Source organism: Camelina sativa, chromosome 1 (assembly GCF_000633955.1).
Source record: "Camelina sativa cultivar DH55 chromosome 1, Cs, whole genome shotgun sequence".
Taxonomy (NCBI): Eukaryota; Viridiplantae; Streptophyta; class Magnoliopsida; order Brassicales; family Brassicaceae; genus Camelina; species Camelina sativa.
In genome coordinates this window covers 14,232,939-14,252,828 of record NC_025685.1, presented here as the reverse complement: position 1 = coordinate 14,252,828, position 19,890 = coordinate 14,232,939, and positions in this window count along the sequence as shown.

Below are 19,890 nucleotides of genomic sequence, written 5' to 3'. Positions count from 1 at the left end.
GACTACCAATGGAGGATCTATTGGACCATCTTGATGGTTTTATAGGCTCTGTAGCCTAACCAAGATCTATGGAGTTAGCGAAGATGGGTTCAAACTCCGGCTTTTCCCATTTTCTTTGGGTGACAAAGCACACATTTGGGAGAAATCACCACTTGGGAAGCATGCAAAAAGGCGTTCCTTTCCAAATTCTTCTCCAACTCCAGAACCGCAAAGCTGCAAAACGACATCTCCAGCTTTGTTCAGAAAAGCAATGAGACATTCGGTGAAGCTTGGGAACGTTTTAAGTGATACACCAGCAGATGCCCGCATCATGGATTCAGAAATGCTTCATTGCTAAGTACACTTTACCGCGAGTGTAGTTCCTAAGATAAGGATGTTGCTGGACACAGCTAGTAATGGTAATCTTCTCAACAAGGATGTTGATGAAGGTTGGGATCTAGTGGAGAACTTAGCTCAATATGATCCTCTGGAGAGGATGATGCCAAGTACAAGCGCGACATGAATGCCTTAAATGAAAAATTGGACAAACTCCTCAACCAGCATCAACATGTCCATTCCATTTTCGAGGAAGACCAGTTTCAGCAATAAGATGGAATGAATGCTCAGCTAGAGGATGTGAACTACATCAACAATCATGGAGGTTACAATAAAGGGTACAACAACTACAAACTGAACCCGAATCTCTCATACCGTAACCCGAATGTTGCAAATCCTCAAGACCAAATCTACCCATCTGCAATCCAAGGCAACCAGAGACAACAAAAGCCTTTTGTCCAATACAATCAAGGTTATGCTCCTAAGCCGCAGTACCCTGGCAATTACCACCAACCAATTGCACCACCTGGATTCCAACCACATCAAGGATCACAGAACCAATCTCAGAAGGCTGACTTACGCGGATTAACAACGCCCAACAAAGGTTATGCTCCTAGGCCGCAGAACCAATCTCGAGCACGGGTTTAAGATTCGTTAACTGATGCCCCACCTCCTAAACTCTTTCCTCCACACGCTCTTCGAGGGGAAATCATCAAAGAAACAGCTCAGCTGGAGATTGAGGTGAAGAAAGCTATCAAATAAATAGGGAATGCGATCCTGAGGAGTGGAGTGTGTTTAGATCCTGAACTAAGGATCAATAAGAAATTGGAGGATCTTGCCTCTTTCACCTTGCCATGTTCAATAGGCCTCCAGATTTTCAACGATTGCTTGTGCGATTTAGGAGCTTCGGTCAGTATCATGCCACTTTCAATTGCCAACAAGATGGGTTTCAGAAATTTTAAACCAAGTAGCCTATATTTGGTCCTAGCTGATAGGGAAATCAGGCATCCCATTGGTATCCTGGAAAACTTACCTCTCAGGATCGGCAGAGTGGAGGTTCCTACCGATTTCATGATCCTCGACATGGATAAGGAGCCAGAAGATCCACTAATCCTAGGAAGGCCATTCTTGGCAACAGTAGGTGCAGTGTGAAAAAAAGACAAGATTAGCATTGAGAATGGAGAGGACTTCAAAATGGAATTTAACATGAAGAAAGGAATAAAAAGGCCAACCATTGATGGTCAAGCTTTCTCTACCCAAACAATGCCTAGGGAAAGCAAACATTGCCAAGACACTCATGCTACATTTGATGTGGTCTATACAGATGCATCCAGAGTTGGTTTGGGGTGTGTGTTGATGCAGCATGGGAAGGTGATTGCCTATGCTTCACGGCAGTTGCAGAAGCATGAGGACAACTATCTACTCATGACTTGGAGATGGGTGTTGTGGTTTTTGCCCTGAAGATTTGGAGATCTTATCTTTATGGTACAATGGAACATGTGTTTACAGATCATAAGAGCCTGAAGTATATATTCATTCGGTCCGAGCTGAACTTGAGGCAGCGGCGGTGGATGAAGCTGGTGGCGGATTATGATATGGAGATAATCTATCATCCTGGTAAGGCTAACTTGGTTGCAGATGCTTTGAGTCGGAAGCGGGCGGCTTCGGCTCAGGAGCAGGATTTGGATTCTTTGGTAGGAGAGATCAGTGTGTTGAGCTTGTGTGCGGTTTCTCAGGAGCCGTTGGGTTTGGTTGCAGCTGATAGAGCAGATCTGTTGAGCAGAGTGCAGTTGGCTCAGGAGAAAGATTTGAGGCTGGTGAATGCCTCAAAGGATGTTGATTTACAGTATCAGGTTTTGGCTAAAGGTACTATTCTGGTGCATGGGCGGATTTGTATGCCCAAGGATGAGGAGTTGAAGCAGGAGATTTTGAGTGAGGCTTATGCGAGCATGTTCTCTATTCATCCAGGAGCGACTAAGATATACCGTGATCTCAAGAGGTATTATCACTGGGTCGGGATGAAGAAGGACGTCGATAGTTGGGTTGCGAGGTGCGATGTGTGTCAGCTAGTGAAGGCTGAGCATCAGGTACCAGGTGGTTTGCTGAAGAGTCTTCCCATTCCAGAGTGGAAGTGGGATATGATTACTATGGACTTCGTAGTTGGTTTCCCAGCGTTCAGGAAGTTTGATGCTATTTGGGTCATTGTGGACCGGTTGACTAAGTCGACACATTTTCTGGCCATTAAGAAGACTGATGGAGCAGCGGTCTTGGCTAGGAAGTATGTGAAGAAAATAGTCAAATTGCATGGGGTGCCAGCGAGCGTTGTGTCTGATAGGGATTTCAAGTTCACTTCAGTGTTCTGGAGGGTATTTCAGGCAGAGATGGGCACTAAGGTGCACATGAGTACAGCTTATCATCCCCAGACAGATGGACAGTCAGAAAGGACGATCCAGATGTTGGAGGATTTGCTGAGGATGTGTGTGCTGGATTGGGGTGGTCATTGGGCAGATCACTTGAGCTTGGTGGAGTTTGCTTACCACAACAGTTACCAGGCGAGTATTAAGATGGCTCCTTCGAGGTTTTGTATGGGAGGTCGTGTCATACACCGTTATGCTGGACTCAGGTGGGGGAGAGGAGCATGTATGGGGCAGATTTTGTGCAGGAGACCTCAGAGGAGATTCGGGTTCTCAAGCTTAACATGAAGGAAGCTCAGGATCGGGAGAGGAGTCATGCCGGTAGGAGGAGGAGAGATCTGGAGTTTCAGGTTGGAGATAGAGTGTACCTCAAGATGACCATGTTGCGGGGTCCGAACAGGTCATTGACTCTGACTAAGTTGAGTCCGAGGTATATGGGTCTATTCAGAGTGATTGAGCGAGTTGGACCAGTGGCATATAGATTTGAGTTACTTGAGATTATGCGAGCATTCCATAAGGTTTTCCATGTGTCTATGCTGCGGAAGTGTCTTCGTAAGGATGATCAGTTTTTGGCTAATATTCTTGAGGATCTTCAGACAAACATGACTTTGTAGGCGAGACCAGGGAGGGTTCTCGGATGGAGGATCAAGGAACTTCGGGAGAAGAAGTTTCCTTTGATAAGAGTCCTTTAGGACTGTGATGATGTTGAGGGAAAGTTTCCTGAAATAGAAGTTCTAAAAATGAAAAGTTTTATGTGAGTCAGAATTTTTCTATTTTTAGTTGTTGTGAGCCTTGGAGAGGCTAGTGTGGCCTTTGTGACAGGCTGTTTAGCCATTGTGTGGCCTTTGTGGCGGGCTGTTTAGCCATTGTGTGGCCTTAGTCTCCATATAGTTCGGTGAAATATGCCTGAACTCACAAAAAAACCAGCGATCTCCTAGGTTGAGCTGTCGGATTCTTTAGGCGACATTCTTCTCTCGGCAGCACTTTGAATCTTTAAGCATCTTCTTGGTTGCAACGAGTTCCTTTTCGAAGCAACCCTCTAGATGGTTGATAGTCTTGATCTTGCTCTCTTCCTTCTTCTCTCTTTTCTCTCCTTTCTCTCCCTTTCTCTTCTTTCTCTTCTTTCTTCCTTAGTGAAAAATGAGAGGAGTGGGAGTGTATATTTAGAGAGATGGGCGAGATTCTCATACAATTGCATGATCAACAATTGTCTTCTTCTTTCTTCACTTAGGCGGACAAATGGCGTGAAAAATTTTCATGCGCCACACTTGGCAAAGTGATGCGCAACACCTGGCAAAGGACGCAACACTTGGCACTCTTATCCCTCTACTTTATCGTTTAATATAATGCAATTTTCCTTCATATCTGTTGTTTTGTTTCGTGTTATGATTTCCAAGTAGTGAAGTAAAGTTTCTAGGGATGGGATAGATGATTTTGTGTTCTTGATCGGTTAGGATGTCTTAGTTGATTGAATATGTTTAATACATTTCCTTCTAGATTAGTGTTCTTAATGATGTCAACAAACCGAGAGGATGAGATTAGATCTAAGGTGTTTTACCACCGAGAGGTGTCGATGAGATGCTTGAATCAACCAATGCTAGAGGTTTACTCACTTAGCCTAAGAGATTAGATGAGTAAGGGGTTTACTGACAATAATCAATCGGATCTTAATGCCTGCTTGGTCATGTTTCTCCAACGAGAGTTGGGTAGGGGAGTGATCAAGGTTGATTGTTTTTATCACGAGAGTGTTTTAACAAGATTTTAGAGATTCATTGTCTAGGAAATATTTGCTTGAGGCATGTAAAGCATCTGTACTGGTTAGGAACACTTAGGATTCGATTACCCCATCCTTAGAAGTTTTTGTCTTTTAATTGCTAGCATTTTCATTCATCACTCGATCTCTTACCCGATCAGGTACACGATACCCTGCATCGAGTAACCCCTCGAGTTGTTCATATTTCATTTTCTTACTCGATCACCCCCACCCGATCCTCTACTCGAATGCTTGCATCGAGTGCTTAGGTCATGTGGTTATTTGTTTATACTCTTTTCTTTTATTATTTTAGGATTGTTAGATAAAACCCATAATTGCTTGGCTTGACTTGCATTGTTCTGATTGCATCCTTCCTGCTAGCATAAACAACCATTTGGATTGATAACCCTTTGTACTACAACTGCATAGGGAATTGATACCCTGGGTGAAAAACCTACTATCAGACACCATCTCCTCCAAGAATGCGCATGGACCTTCTATGGCATGGCTCTCGCATAAGAAATGGTCCGTTGACTCCAAGTAGTTGACGTACCGCCTCAGCCTCTCCACGCAAGCTCGGTAGGCCCAGACGTCCGTGATGCGTAGGAAGTTAGACTCTCCCAAAGGTTTGTAATCACCTTTGGGTAAGTTGGGCACCACCATACGGGAGACCTGCTCTTCGCACGAGGAATGCTCAGCAAGTAGACGAGTCATGTGCCACTTCGCCAGAAAGAAACCTTCGGCGATGAGCTCATCCAGGACTCGGATAGTCCCTTCCAATCGGCAGAGCCGAAAGACTTGCTAAAGTTTAAGACGAAGTGCTTTGATATACGCGCCTAGTCTCTTGCGGCGAGCTCGGTACATCCGGAGTTCCTTTTGCAAAGGATCCCCTTCCGGCTCGACGACATCAAAACTTGGCACGAGTTCACGGGATCGAGACGTCTCCGTCTCCTCTTGAGGGGGGGGGCATTATCCGACGCATTCGGATCAAAACCGCTAGCTCCAGCTGCTGTCCGTTCTCGGGCTCGTTTCAACCATGCAAATCGGGTAGTCACTGGCATCTTTGCTAGTTTCGTTCGAGTTAGGAATGCTCTGAACATTTCCAACCCTTCCTCTATTTATACTAAAACTTGGAACGCAACTGCGATCCCTTTCCACCAATCAGATTGCGGCAGGACTTTCGCTGCATCCCGAGAATCAGTCTAAAAGACCGTGCAAACATTCAATGTTTCTTGCCACGCGTCCTTAAAAAATCACTATAACTCAGCCGTAATATGAATCGACGAGACCTTTCGTTTATCCGTAAATTTTATAAGTCATATATATCAGCCATTTATTTTCTGATTGTTTTTTGTGATAACTCAGTCATAATGCATTATAACTCAGCCGTCACATGACCTTTCGTTTTCCCGTAAATATAATAACTCAGCCGTAGAGCGATATTTTGGCGGGTTAACTCAGTCATAAGTTAACCTAATAATAGACGAGACCTTTCGTTTTCCTATAAATATTATAACTCAGTCATGACATTGAAATAAATCAGCCATTTATTTTCAGATTGTTTATTGTGATAACTCAGCCATCACAGATTTATAAATCACAATAACTCATCGGTCACATAATCTATCCGATTACAACAAAAAAGGTCTTACTTAACAATCATCTTCTACGTTTTTTTACTATTCTCTTGACCATATTAAAGCTTACTCTCTCCATCTCCCACTCCTTTAGTATCTTTTCTTTCATCTCCATCTTTATCCAAACAAGCTCTATCGTAGTTTGAGTAGAAAGGTATAAGATGATAACTGGGTGGGTGGCCGGACGAGAACAGATTATCCCTATGCAAATATCGATAGTTGTTGCTATTCATGTTGTAGAGACCGAGCCAATCACTAGCCGCCACTGATACGACGTCGCTACTTGGGAACCAAAAGGGTTGTGCATATTCACCTTTAAACGCTGTAATTTTAGTGTCTTCCATTTTTACCCAAGACTTTCTCAAATTGTTCTCCAAAACCCATAACTCAGCTCCGTTTCTTGATTCCGAATGTTGAGTAACACCTAGCTTTCCTTCGTAGCTGACCAAGATGAGACTGCTATCGCCTAATAGTACGTCCGGAACAGAAAAAATAGACCAATTTTTGGTTCGCATACAGAACCGGATCACGTTGTTCTTCCTTGTTAACCAATGCAAGAAACCGTATGCTGATACCGGTATAGCTTCTCTCGGGAAAAACTTAGATAACTCGAAATCATTCAGTCGCTTCCACACAAAAAATCAGAATCGAAGACCTCACAATTGTGAATATAGAAACCTTACTTGGTCATCCATGTCCTTGGTTCAGAAACCCTAATGATCTTATACCAAAACGGATTCAAAGAAATCACCATTAAACCGGTTGCGATCGTCATATATCGAGTTTTAGGGTTTGGTATGATCCGGAACTGCTTTGTAGCAGGTTTACAAACGATGTACTCTGGTATCGTTTTCGCTCCTTTAAACCTATCACCGATACAGATCAAAATCCCATGATGTGTATCACAAGCTTTGATCTTTGCGTTGTTCTGAGGAAGAAACTGAAGCGAGATTTGGGTTTTATCTTCTTTTTCTTCTTGTTCTACTTCAACGTCGGGGACAAAATGGGGCCGATACCTAAACCATTTGTCCTCGTAATGAACAAAATAGTCGAAAACAGAGTTGGCTCTATGGAGATGATGACCGATAAATCTCAACTCATAACTTCGTTTGTTGCACTCTTTGTTTTGTAGATGGAATTTTACAATCTCCGTCGCTGAACAATGAGAGAGGATCTCTTGAATCACGTCTTGGTACAACATCGCGCGTGGCCAAAGAAAACCTTTGAGAGGATTGTTTCTTGTGATAACACAGCTATCACGGATTTATAAATCACTATAACTCATATGTCACATGCATCGAGGAGACATTTCGTTTTCCCGTAAAACTATAACAAGTATAAATCAATCGTTTGCTTGTAAGGTGGTTTCTTGTGATAACTCAGTCATATCTTACAATAACTCAGCCGTCACATGAATCGACGAGACCTTTCGTTTCCCTATAAATATCATAACTCAACCGTTAAGTCATATAAATCAGCCATTTATTTTCAGTTTGTTTCTTGTGATAACTCAGCCATTACTTTATTATAACTCAGCCTCAAAGTGAGAGTAGATACTGTGTGGAAGCATAAAAGGTGGATTTTAGATATGTACATAATAACTAAAACCAAAGTCTCTATCATACATGTGGAAACAAGCGTACAATACATATAACATATATAATTAAAAAAAAAAGGGACCTTTAATACATGAAAAAGATACTCGCCTAAGAAATGGAAAATAATTATTTTAAAATGAATAGACTTGTAACATCCGCAAACCGGAATCCCGGTTTGGGATGTGCATCGATCGATGCTGGAGGAGCATCAGTCGATGCTGATTCAATGTCCTGCGTTTTGACTTAAGTTAAATGCTACGTTTTGGGCAAAGGGAAAGGGCAAAAACCCTTAAGTCGTTCTTTTGTCTCGTTAGACAACTTTGGCCATTTTTGAGAGAAAAGAGAAGAGAGAAGAGTGTTCTTAGTGTTCTTGGAGTTTTATGGAGATTTGAGGCTGTTCCTGTAGAGATCTGTAGCTAGGATAGTTCTAGGAGCTTCCTAGGAGCGTTGTTTTGCTTGTTTGAGGTTCAGATTCATCTTGGCAAAGGTAAGTGCATGACCATGGCTTATCTAAGCAGAAGATTTCTCTGATCTGTTTGTTTATGTGTTGTTAGGAATGTTATATGAGGCGTTAGGAAGCTTTCTTGTGGCTTGGGATCGATTCTTGTGGTTGCAGGAACGAAGATCCGATGAGAAGCTTCGGGGAAAACGATGCTCGACAAGTGCATCGGTCGATGCACTATGTGTGTCGGTTGATGCTAGTGCGAGGACGGTGCAGATTGACCTAGGAGCATCGGTTGATGCCATGTGGAGGCGTCGGTCGATGCGATTAGGGTTTCCGCGTGATGCCGAGCATGCGTTGATCGATGCAAGTGGAAGCATCGGTCGATGCAAGTGAACCTTGTGTCGATCGATGCATACTTTTTGTCGGTCGATTCTGGTCCTTGATGGTGTCGGTCGATGCAAGCTTTCTGTTGGTTGATGCAGAGCCTGGTTTGTTTGTTGATTGTTGCTTGATTGTTAGAGTATCTCTATTGCTTGTGTGTATAGCCTAGTAGATGGGAGGATTGCCTTACTTTGTGTTTATAAAATACTCGTGCATTGCAGTTTGTGTTTGTGGTGCAGGTAAAGGCAAAGTGTGATTGTGGAATCAAGGCAATGAAGAGGAGGATGTTCTAGTGGTTCGCTTGGTTGTTTGGCTTCTGTTAGGTTGCTAGAGTTGAGTTCTGGAATGTTGTTTAGGATTGCTGGTTCTCTGGTTTATGTTGTTTGGATCATTAGTTTATGATTTGGAATTAATATTGGCTATTGGATTATGATTGAATTAATTATTGGTATCTGCTATTTCCGCTGTTGGTTGTGTTTGTGGTTAGGTGGCTAGTGGGTATAGGATCACTAGCTGTAGTGTATTTATTATTTATTATTTATTAAAAAAAAACGGGTCAGGTCGTTTCAGTTTGGTATCACAGCCCTTACAGTTCTAGGTTTGGGTTCACTAGGTTTCTGTTGTTGATGTTGGGATTGCATGTCTTGATTGATTATGAGAGTTAGTCAATTGTGTGTGGCATGGAGTCCTAGAACATCCTCTTCGAGCCTATAGTGTGATTCCACGGTGAGTTTATGTTTTTGTGTTCTGTTAAATGTGTGCTTAGCCTTTTGTTCATGGTAGTGCAGATGGTTAGAGAGGATGCTGTTTCTGGTCGTGGCTGTGGACGCGGACGTGGTTGTGGTAGGGGGAGAGCCCCAGTGGTTAGTGAGACCGAGGACAAGAGTGTGACAGCAGAGGGTGACGGCGAGTCGCAGGGTGTCCAGGGGGATTCCGTGAGTGTGGTCGGAGGGGGCGGTGCTAATGCTCCAGTAGCCAGTGATGTTAGGGCCCCAGGTGCGGGAGTCCTAGTGGATGGAGTCCCGGGTGTCGACCTTGCGGGTTTGCTTTCACAGTTGATAGCGCGGTTGCCGCATGTGGCACCGTCTTAGGCTCAGGTTGTGCCACCAGTGGGGGTGGAGGAGCGGCAGAGATGGGTCATATTCTCGTTATATCAACATGCTGACAGAGATGGGTCCATTCTCGTTATATCAACATGCTGACAGAGATGGGTCATATTCATACCGAGCGGTTTTCGGGAGGTATTGATCCTACCACTGAGGAGGCGTGGAGGACGAGTGTGGAACGTAACTTCCATACTCTGAGATGTCCTGAGGAGTTTTGGGTGGACATTGGGGTCCACCATTTGATTGGTGATGCTCAGTTGTGAAGGAGTTATGTGGCAACCAGGAGAGTGCAGAGGGAGATGTCTTGGGCTGACTTTGTCTTGGAGTTTAACTGCAAGTATTTCCCTAGAGAGGCACTCGATAGGTTGGAGGTGCAGTTCCTTCAGCTAGCTCAGGGAACTCGGTCAGTGCGGGAGCTTGACTTGGAGTTCAGTCGACTTCTGAGGTATGGGGGTCGGGATATGGAGTCTAAGGAGGCTCAGATCAGGAGGTTTTTGAGAGCCCTACGTGATGACTTGAGGGTTCACTGTAGAGGCGGAGTTACGCTACGCGTGCCGAGCTGGTTCAGACTGCAGCAGGGATTGAGGAGTTGAGGCAGGAGATTCTGAGAGAGGTTCATGCTAGCATGTTCTCTATTCATCCAAGAGCGACTAAGATGTACCGAGATCTCAAGAGGTACTATCACTGGGTCCGGATGAAGAAGGACATGGCTAGTTGGGTTACGAGGTGCGATGTGTATCAGTTAGTGAAGGCTGAGCATCAGGTACCAGGTGGTTTGCTGAAGAGTCTTTCCATTCCAGAGTGGAAGTGGGATATGATTACTATGGACTTCGTGGAAGGTTTTCCAGTGTCCAAGACGTTTGATGCTATTTGGGTCATTGTGGACCAGTTGACTAAGTCGGCACACTTTCTGGCCATTAAGAAGACTGATGGAGCAACAGTCTTGGCTAAGAAGTATGTGAAGGAGATAGTCAGGTTGCATGGGATGCCAGCGAGTATTGTGTTTGATAGGGATTCCAAGTTCACTTCGGTGTTCTGGAGGGCATTTCAGTCAGAGATGGGCACTAAGGTGCATATAAGTACAGCTTATCATCCCCAGACAGATGGACAGTCAGAGAGGACAATCCAGACGTTGGAGGATTTGCTGAGGATGTGTGTGCTGGATTGGGGTGGCCATTGGGCAGATCATTTGAGCTTGGTACAGTTTGCTTATAACAACAGTTACCAGGCGAGTATTGGCATGGCACCTTCTAAGGCTTTGTATGGGAGGCCGTGTCGTACACCGTTAAGCTGGACTCAGGTGGGGGAGAGGAGCATGTACGGGGCAGATTTTGTTCAGGAGACCTCGAAGAAGATTCGGGTTCTCAAGCTGAACATGAAGGAAACTCAGGATCGGCAGAGAGAGTTATGCCGATAGGAGGAGGAGAGATCTTGAGTTTCAGGTTGGAGATAGAGTGTACCTCAAGATGGCCATGTTGCGGGGTCCGAACAGGTCATTGACTGAGACTAAGTTGAGTCCGAGGTATATGGGACCGTTCAGAGTGATTGAGCGAGTTGGACCAGTGGCATATAGACAGGAGTTACCTGAGGTTATGTGTGCATTCCATAAGTTTTCCATGTGTCTATGTTGCGGAAGTGTCTCCGCAAGGATGATCAGTTGTTGGCTAAGATTCCTGAGGATCTTCAGCCTAACATGACTTTGGAGGTGAGACCAGTGAGGGTTCTCGGGAGGAGGATCAAGGACCTTTGGAGGTGTTGAGGAGCAGACTTGGGAGCCTGAGGCGAGGATGATGGCAAGGTTTAAGAAGTGGTATGAGAAGCAAGCCGAGACTTGAGCTTGCCTAGCCTGGTCCCATCTGTAATTCGTTGCTGGAGCGGGAATGGAGTATTCCAGCCCATCTCGCTTGTTTACTTTGTCGCTTGGGGTGGTTGGTTGTGCGACTAAGTAACAAGATGAGGTGGTGTTTGGGGTACAAAGTATCCGCGAGGTAGTGTGTTGGAGGAAAGTTTCCTGTTTTAGAAGTTTTTATAAGTGGAAAGTTTCCAGAAGTGGGAAGTGCTAAAAATGGAAAGTCTTTTGTAAGTTCGAATTTGTCCATTTTTTAGTGGCAGAGGGCCTTGTAGGGGCTTGTGTCGCCTTAGTGGCGGACTTTTGAGTCGTTGCGCCGTGTGTGGCAGTCTTTTGAGTTATTGTGTGGCCTTTGTGGCGGGCTGTTTAGCCGTTGTGTGGCCTTTGTGGCGGGCTGTTTAGCCATTGTGTGGCCTTTGTGGCGGGCTGTTTAGCCATTTTGTGGCCTTTGGGGCGGGCTGTTTAGCCAATTGTGTTGTTTTTGTGGTGGACTGTTTAGCTAGAGTGACTGTTGAGGCGGTCCTTCGGGACAAATGGTCTTTGTGACGGTCCTTCGGNCCTTTGGAGGTGTTGAGGAGCAGACTTGGGAGCCTGAGGCGAGGATGATGGCAAGGTTTAAGAAGTGGTATGAGAAGCAAGCCGAGACTTGAGCTTGCCTAGCCTGGTCCCATCTGTAATTCGTTGCTGGAGCGGGAATGGAGTATTCCAGCCCATCTCGCTTGTTTACTTTGTCGCTTGGGGTGGTTGGTTGTGCGACTAAGTAACAAGATGAGGTGGTGTTTGGGGTACAAAGTATCCGCGAGGTAGTGTGTTGGAGGAAAGTTTCCTGTTTTAGAAGTTTTTATAAGTGGAAAGTTTCCAGAAGTGGGAAGTGCTAAAAATGGAAAGTCTTTTGTAAGTTCGAATTTGTCCATTTTTTAGTGGCAGAGGGCCTTGTAGGGGCTTGTGTCGCCTTAGTGGCGGACTTTTGAGTCGTTGCGCCGTGTGTGGCAGTCTTTTGAGTTATTGTGTGGCCTTTGTGGCGGGCTGTTTAGCCGTTGTGTGGCCTTTGTGGCGGGCTGTTTAGCCATTGTGTGGCCTTTGTGGCGGGCTGTTTAGCCATTGTGTGGCCTTTGGGGCGGGCTGTTTAGCCAATTGTGTTGTTTTTGTGGTGGACTGTTTAGCTAGAGTGACTGTTGAGGCGGTCCTTCGGGACAAATGGTCTTTGTGACGGTCCTTCGGGAAGAGTGGCCTTGGTGGCGGTCCTTTTTAGGACATTTGTTTGGCCTTGGTGGCAGTCCTGTTTAGGACATTTGTTTGGCCTTGGTGGCGGTCCTGTTTAGGACATTTGTTTGGCCTTGGTGGCGGTCCTGTTTAGGACATTTGCTTGGCCTTTGTGGCGGCCCGTTGGGCAGAGAGATGATCCTTGTGTGGTCATGAGGTATTCCAGTGAGGGGATATGTGGTTGGTAGGACATCGTGTTGTCTTAAGCGAGCCACGGAAAGGAAACCTGGATAGGAATAGGACTCAGACGTGTTCGGAATTGTTTGCTCGCGACTCTTGGGGAACTTAGGTTCTCCTAGTACCGTTATATTCTAAGACTTTGTGGCTTGGGAGTATGGCTGATATATCGACTTCGGATGATGATCCGGGGGCGCGCTGTAGGGTGGCAACCCGAGAGACGAGTATTGGACTCCCTTATATATATTATGGCAGGCGGACTTAGGCCCGGTGAGGAGCCAATATTATGGCATGCAGACTTCGGTCTGATGAGGAGCCAATAAAAACTCAAGGTTTAGACCTGTGAGTAAAAAGGAGAGTCCAAAAGTCGAGAGCAAATAATGCCTCGAGCGTGAGACTATCGCCTAGAGGTGACATTTCGTATATCGGTCAGAGGAGTGCGGGCCGTGGAGACGGTAGCACGAGAGTCCTTGGCTGAGTGTTGTTTGAGATATGAGGACGAATCTAAATTGGTGGGGGAGAATTGTAACATCCGCGAACCGGAATCCCGGTTTGGGATGTGCATCGATCGATGCTGGAGGAGCATCAGTCGATGCTGATTCAATGTCCTGCGTTTTGACTTAAGTTAAACGCTGCGTTTTGGGCAAAGGGAAAGGGGAAAAACCCTTAAGTCGTTCATTTCTCTCATTAGACGACTTTGGCAGTTTTTGAGAGAAAAGAGAAGAGAGAAGAGTATTCTTGGTGTTTTTGGAGTTTTCTGGAGACTTGAGGCTGTTCCTGTAGAGATCTGTAGATGGGATCGTTGTAGGAGCTCCCTAGGAGCATTGTTTTGCTTGTTTGAGGTTCAGATTCATCTTGGCAAAGGTAAGTGAATGACCATGGCTTATCTAAGCTGGAGATTTCTCTGATCTGTTTGTTTATGTGTTGTTAGGCTTGTTAGAATGTTATATGAGGCGTTAGGAAGCTTTCTTGTGGCTTGGGATCGATTCTTGTGGTTGCAGGAACGAAGATCCGACGAGAAGCTTCTGGGAAAACGATGCTTGGCATGTGCATCGGTCGATGCACTATGTGTGTCGGTCGATGCTAGTGCGAGGACGGCGCAGATTGACCTAGGAGCATCGGTCGATGCCATGTGGAGGCGTCGGTCGATGCGATTAGGGTTTCCGCGTGATGTCAAGCATGCGTCGATCGATGCATACTTTGTGTCGGTCGATGCTGGTCCCTAATGGTGTTGGTCGATGCAAGTATTGTGTCGGTCAATGCAGAGCCTGGATTGTTTGTTGATTGTTGCTTGATGGTTAGAGTATCTCTATTGCTTGTGTGTATAGCCTAGTAGATGGGAGGATTGCCTTACTGAGTGTTTATAAAATACTCATGCATTGCAATTTGTGTTTGTAGTGCAGGTAAAGGCAAAGTGTGATCGTGGAATCAAGGCAATGAAGAGGAGGATGTTCTAGTGGTTCGCTTGGTTGTCTGGCTTCTCTTAGGTTGCTAGAGTTGAGTCCTGGAATGTTGTTTAGGATTGCTGGTTCTCTGGTTTATGCTGTTTGGATCATTAGTTTATGATTTGAAATTAATATAGGCTATTGGTTTATGATTGGATTATTTATTGGTATCTGCTATTTCCGATGTTGGTTGTGTTTGTGGTTAGGTGGCTAGTGGGTATGGGACCACTAGCTCTAGTATATTTTTTATTTATTATTTATTATAAAAAAAATAGCGGGTCAGGTCGTTTCAAGACTTTAGAGTCACAAGTTGATAAGGTAAAACTGGAAATCACTATTGAAAACCCTAAAGGATCTCAGAGACTTTGAGGGACAACCACCAAAGGTAACAGTTTTTGCACATGATTTCATAGTCTCCAAAGAGGAGAGATTAGTTATCCAAACAACAAATCACAGCACAAGCGGGTGAAGGGAGTAACGGGCTGTCAGGATAGAGATGGGAGGTTGTGTATGAGTTTTTCCGGGCCGTCTTATAACGAGATAACTCAGCCAGAAAATTATTACCGGTTGCCATGAAACCCGCAGAGACCAGAGGATAATGATGTGCATCAAACAACTGGAGGTAATGGACAGCCATAACCTCATTCCCTTGACAAATACTTAGTATCCCACATGCTAAGGTGGCATCAGCATCGGCCGGTACAATACGAATGAGAATATCAATCCCACGCTGGATATCTCTATCCTCAGCCACAACCCTTAGCACTTCGTAGTAGATGGCAATGGGGTTGCCGGCGTCAAAGCATTTGACGAAGAAAGGCATGTACTGCCCTTCAATTTGGATGCCACCATCAGGGGCATTGTATGTGTTGATTTGTGATGGATCATTACAAAGGCAATAGATAGCAACTGTCTTCAGAACTTCTTTATTGTATACTGCTTTTTTCCCCCTACGACCAGCCATTCAAATAGAACCAAGTGACCACCATCAATCTTCTGCAGTAAGGGAAACGATTTTTATGAAAACATCGTCGGGGAGATCCGGCATCTTGGGTGCTCGAGCGGACATAGTGTTGTAAACAGGAATTTTACTCTAGTTTGAAGTTGAGAGGTAATAGACTAAAGAAATGGGAATATTATAACTCAGTCACTTGGTTCTATTTGTAGTTGAGAAGTAATAAACTAATAATTTTATTGTTAAGCAATACTTTGGTGGGAAACCATAAGTTAATCCTGTAATAGACGCATTGACGACACCTTGGCTGAGTTTATAACTCAGTCGTCACATGAATAAACGACACCTTTCGTTGTCCCGTAAATATTATAACTCATCCGTCACATGAATAACCGAGACCTTTTGTTTTCCTGTAAATATTATAATTCAGCCGTCACATGAATAAACGATACCTTTCGTTTTCCCGTAAATATTATAACTCAGCCGTCAAGTCATATATATCAGCCATCTACTTCCAGATTATTCCTAGTGATAACTCAGCCATCACATGAATCGATGAGACCTTTCGTTTTCCCATAAAAAATATTTTGGCGGTAAACCATAAGTTAACCTAATAATAGACGCGATCTTTCATTTTCCTATTGTTTTTCCTTTATGTTCTCCTCATTCATATGTCTGACTCTCTTTCATCTCATTCTTCGTTTCTATTGTTTCTCTTTATACTCTCCTAAATCACAGATCTTTCTATTTGTTACATCTTCCTATCAACATGAAAGATGTTCCTCATATCGATGAACAGTTTTTTAGAGATGTCGAAGCGATCATTTGCGCCACTGATCGGGAGAATATGAGGGTTCTAAACCCCGGTGTGGGTTTTTGGGTTGACACAACCACTGTTACGTGGTTCAAGTTTCTTCACATTCTCTCTATCGCGATTGGAAGAATACTTCAACACAACTGGCACCATGCGTGGCCGACGTACCGCTTGATTCCCTTCCACTTTAAGAGACGATGGTTTCTCCTCCTCGCGGTAAGATCTCTGGACAAACCACCATATTGATATTATTCTATACTCTTATCGTTTCTTTCCTTTAATTGTAGCGTAAATACACGTGGGATCCAAAGCATACTTTAATGGTCTGGACGCAGTTTAATTTGGTGGCTAGTACGTTATACAGAGCCTAGATGCGTGCGCTCAAGAGGATATGAGCGAAAGGTGGCAATAAACCCGAGATGCTGAGTAGCATACTTTGGAATGATTTGGTCGATATGTTTGAAGAATTTGGCCCAGATGACGTCGGTTTCAGAAAGTGATTTCCATTGTACTTTCGTGTCATCTTCTATATGAACTATGAACTAGGAATTACAATTGTGTGTTTTTTGTTTTTTTAATAAAATTCAAAATTTGAATAATAATTATTTAATTTTTTGAATAATATATTGTGCATGTGAATATGAGCAGGCACAAAATTAGTGATTTTTTGCGTTTCCCTAACAACATTTTTTGTGACATCGAGAGACGTTTTAATATTTATTAGGAGTCTGGCATAACGAAAGATTCAGGAAAGAAAGAAGAATACGTTTTCATATTAATGAGAAGACCCTAAACGATAACTCAGCCGTCATAAACTATAACTCAGTCATCACTCCAATTATAAGACTAAATAACCGACCAAACCGAACCGAACCAAAAAAACTAATTTTTCCCCTTTTCGATTAATTACGGTTATATTTGGATTTCTATCGGTTATATTAAGTTAATCTACCTAATTTAGATAACATTTAGGTTATTTATGGTTATATATTAATCTAACCGGCCAATAACCAGAAATAACCGAAAAATAATTTCAAAATTTTTGAAAATTACCACCTTAAACCAAACACAATATAACGAAAACCAAACTGTTAAATTAAAACCCATAATGTTTGAAATATGAACCCTACACCCCAAACCCTAACCCTAACCCTAACCACTAACCCGCATGTTTTACACATTTTGATCAGAATGTGTAAAAGTCACATTTTGTCTATAATTATTACTTTTTATTGGTTATAATGATTGCAATATTCATTTTTCAATTCTAAATTTAAATTTTGAGTTATAATAATTTAAATTTACATATATTTCATAAGTCAGCCGTTGATGTTGATAACTCAGCCATCAGTTAGTCACTTGGTCGGAGTGTTTTTATTTTTTTTATTCGAATTTTGAGTTCAATTTTTTAATTATTTTGTATAATATATAGTGAAAAAAACTGACTTTGGAGGATGTTTTACACGTGTGGATCTGAGCATAAACATAATTATTGTTCGGGTTTCCCCAACAACACTTTTTGTAATATCGAGGCATGTTGTAATTGGAGAATTTAAAAGAACGAAAGACCAAGGAAAGAAAGAAAAATATGTTTTCATATTATTGAGGACCGTAAACAATAACTCAGCCGTCATAAACAGTATCTCAGCCAACCCTCAAATTAGAACAACTAAATAAACGACCAAACCGAACCGAACCCAAATTTTATTTTTCCCAATTTGGTATTTTTGTATTGGTATGTTTGGTTAATTTCGATTATATTCGGCTTACTTTCGGTTATATTAGGCTAATCTACTTAATTACAATATATTTTGGATCATTTATGGTTATATATTAATCTAATGAACCCATAACCGGAAATAACCAAAAATTAATTTCAAATTTTTTAAAAAAATATTCAAATGGTAATCATATTAGTATATTCATATTATCACCTTAAACCAAACACATTAGAACCAAAACCAAACTGTTAAATTAAAAACAAATAATGTTATTCATCTACACCCCAAACATTAACCCTAACCCTAACCCTAACCCTAACCCATAAATGTCATGTTTTGAATGTTTTACACATTTTGATCAGAATGTGTAAAAATTACTCTTTCTCTATAATTATTACTCATTATTGGTTATAATAATTGTAATATTCATTTTTAAATTCTAAATTTAAATTTTGAGTTAAAATAATTTAAATTTACATATATTACATAAGTCAGTCGTTGATGTCAATAACTCAGCCATACCATTCAATTGTTGAATTTCTTTTTATTTTAATAATAAATCGCTAAAAATGTGTTTATTACACGTGTGGATGATAACAAGAAACATAATTATTGTTTGCGTCTCCCCAACAACGCTTTTTGTATTCTCGAGAAGGTATATAATAAATTAATATGGTCGGTGCATAATTCAGCCGTATGGCTGTTGCATAACTCAGCCGTAGCATCATTGTAAAGAACATAACTCAGTCGTCACGTATATTATCGTTAAACGACGTCGTTCGATTTATTGTTTTCGTATAAATGATGGGATTGTAGTGATTTTGTGTTTTAGTAATGGAGATCGAGTCAAGATGATGGCGCAGAGAGATATCTACGCTGGCAGCCCCAGGGCTGATGAGAAAACTGCGTCTGAAGCACTAACTGAGGTAGATCTCTAGACCATCTGAAATCTTTCAACGTTATATTAATATTGTGTTTGTCGTAATGTAGGAGCTGAATCGTAAGGAAAGAAAGATGAAAATGAGGTACGGTGAAATCAGGAGGCGTGACAAGGGCGTTCCAATCGGGTGTAATTGTGGTGCGGTGCTTCTCGTTGCCACTTCTAGTGATCCTAGCACGAGAGGAGAACTTTATTTCAGTTGTGCGTTTGAAATCACAGATGTAAAGATTTCTGTACTCTTATTTTTGTGTTTTGCATTTTGATTTTTTGGGATATTGTAATATGAGTTATGTACTATTTGTAAGGGTCCCGGTCAAGGCTGCGGTTCTAGGAGGTGGTGGAGTGATGCATTGCGCGACGAGTTTGCCAATATTAAGGAAGAGAAGAATGAGATGAAGCAGGACTTGGATGCAGCCAAGAAGCGCATCGAGATTCAAGAACAAATGATCTTGAATATGGAAAAGAAATATGACGCGCTAGAGAAGAAGTTTGTGAGCTTGAACAAGTATCTGTGAGATTCAACAAGTAGCTTGAACAAGCTCCGTTGTGGTGTTTTATTTTCTATTTGGAATTGATATGAACTTTCTCTATTGTGGTGTTTTATCAATCTATTTTAATAACTCAGTCATGATTAATAATAACTCAACCGTCAGAAACGATATCTCAGTCAACCCTCAAATTAGAATGACTAAATAACCGACCAAACCAAACCGAACCGAACCGAGAAAATAATTTTTTCCAATTTGGTATTTTTGTATTGGTATGTTTGGTTAATTTCGTTTATATTCGACTTACTTTCGGTTATATTAGGCTAATCTACTTAATTACAATGTATTTTGGGTTATTTATGGTTATATATTAATCTAACCGACACATTACCGGAAATAACCAAAAAAAATTTAAAAATTTTAAAAAAATATTCAAATGGTAATCATATTAGTATATCCATATTACCACCTTAAACGAAACACATTAAAACACATTAAAACCAAAACCAAAAAACAAATAATGTTACTCATCTAAACCCTACATCCTAAACCCTAAACCCCAACTCTAACTCTAACCCCTAAACGTCAT